The sequence below is a fragment of the Sciurus vulgaris genome (genome assembly GCF_902686455.1).
Source record: "Sciurus vulgaris genome assembly, chromosome: 16".
NCBI classification, from domain to species: domain Eukaryota; kingdom Metazoa; phylum Chordata; class Mammalia; order Rodentia; family Sciuridae; genus Sciurus; species Sciurus vulgaris.
In genome coordinates, this window is record NC_136477.1 from 40,211,580 (window position 1) to 40,220,407 (window position 8,828).

Sequence of the window (8,828 nt, forward strand, 5' to 3'; positions counted from 1 at the left end):
TACTACCAAAAGCAATCTACAGGTTCAAGGTGACCCCTATGAAAATATTAGTAATACTCTTCTCAGAACAAGAAAAAACAATCCTAAAGTTGGTATATAGAGCAAAGGATCCAGAATAGTCAAGCAATTCTGAGTAAAAGGAGTGAAGTTAGAGGCATCACACCACCTGACTTCATGTTACACTACAGAGCTGTAGTAACAATACCAGGTTGGCGCTGGCATAAAAATAGACGAGACCGTGAAATGGAATAAAAGACACAGAGATGAACCCACACAGCTGCAGCCATCTGATTCTTGACAAAGGTGCCAAAAATTTACTTGGGAGAAAAGACAGCTTTTTTCACAAACGATGCTGTGAAAACTGGATATCCATATGTAGAAGAACAGGATTAGATCCTTAATGGTCCACCTGTACAAAGCCAACTCAAATTGGATCAAAGGCCTAGGAGTTAAACCAGAAACCGCAACTGCTAAAAAGGAACGTAGAGTCAAAGTTCCAACATATGGGCATAGGCTGCAACTTCCTCAACAGGACTCCTATAGCTCAGGAAATAATGCCACGAACCGATAAACAGGATGGCATCAAACTAAAAAGCTTCTGCACAGCAAAGGAAAAAAATGAACAATGTGAAGACAGAGTGGGATAAAATATTTGATACATACTCTTCTGACAGAGGATTAGCATCTAGAATATAAAGAAATAAAAAAAAAATTCAACACACACGAAAATGACAAGAAGCCATCAAATAACCGATTCAATAAGTAGGCAAATGAATTAACAGACACTTCTCAAAAGAAGTAGTACAAATGGTCAATAATTATAGGAAAAAATGTTCAACATCTTTAGCAATCAGGGAAATGCAAATCAAAACGAAACTGTGATTCCATCTTATTCTAGTCAGAATGGCAATCATCAAGAATACAAATAACAATAAATAAATGAGGATGTGGGAAAAGAGAACACTTACATACTGCCACTATGAAATCAGTGTGAGATTCCTCAAAAAACTAAAAATGAAAATACCATATACCCAAGAATTAAAGTCAGAATACTATAGTGAACATGCATAACCATGTTCACAGCAGCACAATTCACTATAATCAAATTATGAATCCAGCTTGGGTATCCATCAACACATGAGTGAATAAAGAGAATACGGTATATATACACAAAAGAGTTTTACTCGGCCATAAAGAACAAAATTATGTCATTTGCAGGAAAATGGATGGAACTTGAGAACATTATGTTAAACAAAATAAGCCAGACTCAGAAAAACAAGTGCTGTATGTTTTATATGTGGACGCTAAAGAGAAAAGGTTAAAGAAAAAAGGGATCTCATGAAAACAGAAGAGAGATAATTGGGGTTGAAGGGAGAGGACCAAGGGAGGAAGGAGGGTAGGGCAGAAGAGGTACTAGGGAATGAAATTGATTATATTACATTATATGCACGTACAATTATGCCACAATGAAACCTACTACTCTGTTTAATTAATATGCATCAATAAAAACTGTTTTTTTTTTTTTTTTTTTTTTTTTTTTTTTAAACCTAAGCATTGTACCTGAGGGAACGTCTACTACCCATTTAAGGATCACAGCTCAATAGATTTTTTAGATTTGCTTTTTGTTTCCATCTTTATATAGGATCTTAAATGTGCAAATGTGATGAGATAGATGGATTTGATTTCAGGGAAATATTTTTCTTTTTCCTGTTTCACTTGTCCTCCCCCAACACTTGCTTCCCTTGGCTTCTACACCACAGCATGGATTCTGCTGGCCTTGCCTCCGTGGCGACACCCAGACCGCAAGCCTCAGCCACTCAGCGGTCGGTCCATGCTCCCTGCCACTGGAAGAATCCCCTCAGCTGCTTTCCTCTATCAGCCTTTTATCACAAGAACACCTTATTGTTATTAACCTTTGTTAAGTCGTGGGGCACTGAATGTCTTAGTGGTCATAGGACCTGCACGATATTGTAATTAAATTCAGCAAACATTTCTTGAGAGCCCACTTCTGGACCCAGGCTCTCTGCCAGGTGCTGCTGATACCAACATCATCAATAAGACCTTGCCCTTGAGGAGTTCCCAGAGGGCAGAAAACCAAGGCTGTGACAAGTACTGGTTTAATAGCAGTACCAGGGTTGGCTGGGCTTGGTGCCGGTCTCCTCTGGGCAGAGGAACCCCACTTTTTCAGGATAGCCCGCTCTCTCTCCTAAGGTAGTTTCTCTCAGCGTAAATCTTGTACCCTCTGATTTACTCTCCTGTGACATCTGACTTGCGTTCATTATCCTCTCAACCTCCCGGCCTTGCTGTATCTCCCAACTAAAGGCAGTTTCGAGTTGGACCAATTTAAGTCCAAAATAAAGAATCCAAAACAGGAGTTGGTCTGCTCCCCAGAGTTCTTCTTTGTGTAGACAGAAATAGCAGATTGTTCTAGCTCTCTCTCTCTTTTTTTTTTTTTTTTTTGGTGGTGCTGGGGATTGAACCCAGGGCCTTATGCTTGCAAGGCTAGCACTCTACTGACTGAGCCAGCCCCTCGCTGTTCTTTTGAGAAAACTCCTCCCCTGTCTGTTCAGAACAGTTCCTTTCCTTCTCAGAGTTTTTGATTAGCTCCTTCCTGCACCCACTCACAGGTTTTGAAGATTGTGGATAATTCAGCGCGTCTTTCCTGCGTGTTTCAGAAGCCCTCTGTGTGTGACATCGGATGAAAGACACAGGGTCCTGCACGTACATTTTCATACCAGCTTAGCCAGCCACGTCTTCACTGCACAAGGAAGTGACGGGGACTTCATAAGTACGTCCCATTAAACCCACATTAAATGCATTTCAAGTCTTAGCAGAATTTCCAAAAATGCCTTGGACTCTAACACCTAATTGCCCCTGGATTGGAGGGGAAGTGAGAAAGGAAAGAGACAGGCCTCTTCACCAACTGTGGTGAAAAAGAAATATTTTGTAAAATTAACAGAAACATGCGATCCTGTGACTATTCATTGAACTTTTCGAGGACTCCCAGGGCAAACGAGGGACTCCGAAGGTCAGACTTCAGCAACTTTCTGGCAAATCCACCTCTGCATATAACAAAATGTTATGAGTCACTGTAAAAAAAAAAAAAATCATTGACAACTTCCAGGTGTTTCCACGGCGGGCCTTTGTGTTCAGCAGCTGTCCCCGGGGCAGGCATTCCTGGGACCATTCCTTCTCTCCAGGACATGTTAAGTGAAATGACTTGCAGCTTCTAATGTCCACAGGGCTCAGACTAGGATTTCCCCAGGTTGTCCCAGTTTTAGCGCTGAAAGTCCCATGGCCTTGGGAAACCCCTCCATCCCAGGAAAACCCCACTGGTTGGTGACCCTGCCTTGGGCTCTTGGAGAAGAAGTGCAGCAGGTATGGGTTCCCCACCCCCAGATTCTGGGGCTGCAGCCCTGCCTACTTTCCCTGCACAACAGTGAATATCTTGACCTTGTCAACCACAAAAACCAGCTGACAATGAAATTTGATGGAAAGGATATTTCCCTCTGTACTTTTTTTTGTCACCTTTGACTCTTAAGTCAAGGCCCTGGGTGGGAGCATCTGATTTTCCAAAGAGACACATGTTAGAAAGCTCATGTCTGGGGCGGGAATGAAGCAAGAATCTGCTCTATCTTGTCTGTCATAGTAGGTTGTGGTCCCTACTGATCCCCAAACATGAGACAGGTGTCTTAGTCAATTCAGGTTACTATAACAAAATGCCTTAGGCTGGATCATTTATAAACAACAGAAATCTATTACTCACACTTCCGGAGACTGGGAAGTCCAGGATCAAGGCACTGGTAGATTTGGTGTCTGATGAGGGCCTGCGCTGCATAGATGGGGTTTTCTTGTTGCATCCTTCCATGGTGGAAAGAGAAAAAAAAAAATATTCCCTTACGCCCTTACTCACTAACTCACTCAGGAGGGTGGAACCCTCATGACCTACCCACTTCCCAAAGCCCCAATCTTTAATAAGATCATCTTGGGGGAGAGGCTGAACATACGAATTTTGGAGGGATATGCACATTCAGACTACAGCAGTGGGAATTCTGCAAATTTAGGAATGAAGTTCACATGATTGCTAGGCAAAGATACCACAAAGTCAAAAGTTAAGAGTTTATGCACAGACAATGTTTATAGCAGCTTCCTATGATCATATATGAATACATGACCAGTGAAACTCCACATTGTGTACAACCACAAGAATGGGAAGTTATACTCCAGGTATGTGTGATATGTCAAAATACATTCTGTGGGCTGGGGTTGTGACTCAGTGGTAGAGTGCTTGCCTAACATGTGTGAGGCACTGGGTTTGATTCTCAGCACTGCATACAAATAAATAAAATAAAGGTCCATTGACAATTAAAAACAAAAATTAAAAAAAAATGCATTCTACTGTCATGCACATTTAAAAATAACAAATAAAAAAGTAAAATAAAAAAAAAATATATTTTTTTCGGTGCCGGGGATTGAACCCAGGGCCTTGTGTTTGCGAGGCAGGAACTCTACCAACTGAGCTATATCCCCAGCCCAAAATAAAATAATTTTAAAAAACGAGTTTGTTTATGCATAGGGCTGGGGGTTTAGCTCAGCAGTAGAGCATTTGCTTAACATGTGCAAGGCCGTGGGTTCAATCCCCAGTGACAAACACAGAGGTGGGGGGAGGGAGAGAAAGAGAGAGAAAGAGTGTTTATGCAGAAACAACTGCAAGGCAGAGGCTGGAGACAAGCTTGTGGGTCAAGGTCAGTGAGAGTAGCTTTATGAAAGATGAACACCGGCCTTCCACTTTCGGGAGGGCCATATGGAGGAAGCTGGGATGGGTTTGTGGGCTCAGATTGTTTGAATGAAGGAGCACAGCTGGCATGGAGGGCTGATGGGAGACAGGATCAGGAACAAGATGACATGTTCCAATCCTAAGGTGCTCAAGAGCTTGACGGCAGGGGCATCGATTTAGCAATAGCCTGCTAAATTACTCGAACTTGTTAACTAAGCATTTTGGACCTGGTTCACAGTGGTAGTGTCACAGAAGAGATCTGACTGGGACACTTGCATTTTTCTTTCCAAGAGGGGTAATATTTTTTGCTACTTTGAGTTGTCCGTCTCTCCCCGCCCCACCTCAGGACTGTTAGCTGAAGTCAGAGCTTCAGTAGCTCCGCTCGTTCATCCTATTTTCACATCCAAAAGTTCTCTGTTTGCAAAGCCCTCAGTACATAACTGCTTGAGTCTGTTTCTATCTTTAGCTATTTAGTTGCACAGATAAGTCCCTAGATGTTTCCAGAAAACAGCACTTCAAGTCAAAAACCTCAAAAGCTTTCCAGGGGCAAGTTAAGTCCGAGCTCCAGACATACTTCCTTAGCTCAGTGCTCTCTCCTGGTTGCCTTTTCCAAACATTTGAAAATTTTGTTTTTGTTTGCTCTCTCTGGGGACAGGACATGGTTGTGTTCCTGTTGAAATGCACTCCTGCCTGCTCATCCTTTGAAATCCTTCCTGTCCTTCACACTCCAGCCTTCCATCTCCTCTCCCGAGGCCTGCCCTCGTCCTCCCAGCTGATAGTCAACCACCTTCCAGCATTTGAAAACTCTTGAGTTTTCACAGAATGCCCTGATAAGCAGGGTCCCCGGTACCCCTGAAATCCAGACCTGCTACCTCTGGACCAGTGGCAGCAGTACGTAGAAGAATAGTAAAATAACCCACCCCAGACCCGTGGCATCTGTCCTGCCACTTCCTTAAATACTCCCACCCCGGACTCAGCCAAAGAAAAAATCCTTTCATATAAGACATTCATGAATGTGACAAGCTCAATCTGGGAATGTAACTGAAGCAGGGCAGGAATTTACACAGCAGTAAGGCAAACAATCTCCAAGAGGAATTCCACTGTCTCTTCATGTGCTTTTTATGTACATAATAATTCTGCCTTGATTTTAGAGTTCTGTGGGTCTATATCTTAACTAGATCCTCTTTCCTGAAAGCAGCAACTGGACTTTGTTAATGACAGGGTTCCTCCAGGTCAGGGTCTGTAGTCAGGGCTAATGCAAACTGCTGAATAGCTGAACTACTACCCTGAGATTTCAGAACACAGAATTGTGAGAGGAGTATACTTTAACTTTTTTTTTTTTTTTTTTTTTTTTTTTTGGTACTGGGGGTTGAGCCCAGGGGTGCTTAGCCACTGAGCCACACCCCCAGTGGGGTCTCCCCCTTTTTTATATTTTATTAAAGACAGAGTCTTGCTGAGTTGCTGAGAATGACTTTAAACTCGAGATCCTCCTGCTCAGCCTCCCCAGCTGCTGGCATTACAGGTGTGCGCTGAAAGTGTACTTTTGACCTGAGATAGAGAAACTCTTCAAGGGCAGAAGTCAAAGGAGTGAGGCCCCTAAGAGGGAAAAGGGTACAAGCATGGTCCAGCCATAGATGCATCTTTAAATTGGCATTGTTCAATATGGTAGCCACATGTAGCTCTTCAGCACTTGGACAGAAGCTAGTCCAAATTGAGATGTGCTGTCAGAGTAAGATACGCACCAGACTGTCAAGACTTCAGGTGAAAAGAAGAAAGCAAAAGATCTCCTTATTAATCATGTGTTGGAATGGTATGTTGAGTTGAATTATTAAAATGAATGTCACTTGTTTCTGTTTACTCATAAATGTTATTGTTAGGAAATTTACAATAACACGTGAAAAAAATTACGTGGCTCACAGTGCCCGTCTATTCGGCAGTGTTGCTTTAAACACGACACTCAGAGGGAGCCGGACAAACCAGGAGGCGGATGGGAACTGACTCGGAGACCGGCTGTGTGCTGACCCCACAACCCCCCCACGTAGGCAGTAGCATCGCCTCTCACTTTATGGGAAGCTACGAGGAGGGTCACAAAGCCTGAACGCCATACCCCAAGCCACAGGGTGAACAAGAGGAAGAATTTGTATTAGTGAAGCCCCAAGTCAGGTCTGTTATCAGATAGGAAACCCACTGGGGAGAAGGTCAGAACCAAGTCACCCAGGAACAGCTGGGAACACCTGAAGGCTGACAGTGCTTGGACTACTTCTGTGTCGCTTTAAGAGGTAGAGTCACTAGGAAGAGGCAGCGAGGAGAAATAGTTCCACAGAGACTGAGGAAGAATCTGTCAACAGAGCCGCCCCCGTTTGGTGTCCTTGGCAGCCACGCAGGCCCAGGTGCTGGGAAGACCAAGCAAAGGTTCTTGACAGGATCCCTGAACATCGTGACACCACCAGGTGGTTCTCTGGTTCCGTTTGTGGAGAGGCTTCATCAGGCTCACCTGGGTGCTATTCAAAATAAACAGGTCCACCCGGGCCTGCTGAATCACAGAACTGCAGGGTGAGGCCAAATGATTTTTATTTTGAACAAGCGCCTGCAGGGATTCTGAGGTGTGGCCAGGTTTGGGAGCCAGCGGTACGTAGACATTCGAGCATCCGTAGGATGGTTGGACGATGTGACTTCTCAAATCTCTTCCCAGGTTGCAATTCTATTATTTCATGTCCACTAGAGCTTGCCAACAAAATTATGGTGAGTGGATTTGGCAAGACAGATCGTTTCCTTATTTCTCCTGTTCACTGTTTGATGGCAGCTGTAGGAGAGATGGAAGGCGGGTGGTTTTCTCTGGCCAAAACAGTAAAACTGCTGGTTGCTCACATTCATCAAGATGAATTAGATTTTACTTCTTTTTTACCTTTGGTGAGACAGGGGTTCAGGGGAAGGGGTAAAGTGAAAGAAGAAATCTTTTCTGGCTAATAGAAATGTCAAGTTTTAGCACCAACTCCAGACTCTTTCATAAAAGCCAGTTTGGAACGTTGGGCGGGTCTACTACAGATCAGAAGAGCAAAGGGCCGCAGATTTCGCCTGTGGAATGGGACCGTGTTAATGATGTTCAAGGAAGCAACTTTTACAAGCTTTATTTATCACACACCAGTGACTAAAAGAAACAAGTGCCAAGCCCCATCGAGTTGAGGTATTGTTGAAAACACAGCTGGGACCCAGACGGAGCTGAAAAATACAACCAAAGAATCAACAGAGGCAAACTGAGAATCAGAAAAGCAGCCATTTATTACTGAAAAGAAATCTGTGCTGCTTAGTCTAAGCACAGAGGAATCCATGAGGGCTGCCTGGGGTCACAGAACATCTGAATCAGCAAACCCAGGTGCTGGATGCTCTTGGAAAGAGAAGATCCCTCTGCAAAAATCAAATGAAATTGTCACCTCTTCGCCCGGAAGTATAGAGCAAAGTTCATCATTTGCTACCTTTTCATTACAGGATTGCCTGAAGGACAGAGACTGAACTCAAGGAATTAGCAGGAGGTTGGCGTGAGACCAGGGCAAAAGAAAAAGAGACAGCCAATGTCTTTCCTCCATGGAGTCAAAGCCAATAGCTGCTGGGGAGAAAGTCAAGAATGAAGGGCAGGGAGGGCCTGGTTTCAGGTTCTCTGTTTCTCCCTAAAGGGCATTATCTTGTTCTTTGATCCATTCTGCTATTAAATATGGTCTTTGGAGAACACTATCTGGATTTAAGACACGCGAAATCGATTTTTTCTCTATAACTTCAATCACAGTGTTTGTCTCCACTAGTTTGAGCTTATATTTCTGGCACCGTTCTAACAACATAGGCCTTTCCAGTTTCCACTTCAGATTATTAACCTCTTTCTGGGTTTGTGGGGAGGCTATAATCATCTCAGATTTGTGTCCACAGTTTGCATGCCCAGACAAGCTAGTGCCCCACATCTGGGGAATAGCTTTTGTATGCAGTCGGTAATAAATGCACCTGGATATTCCCACTCTAGGGTTTCTGCTGGGAATTTAGAGAATGCCAATGTGGCCTGCCT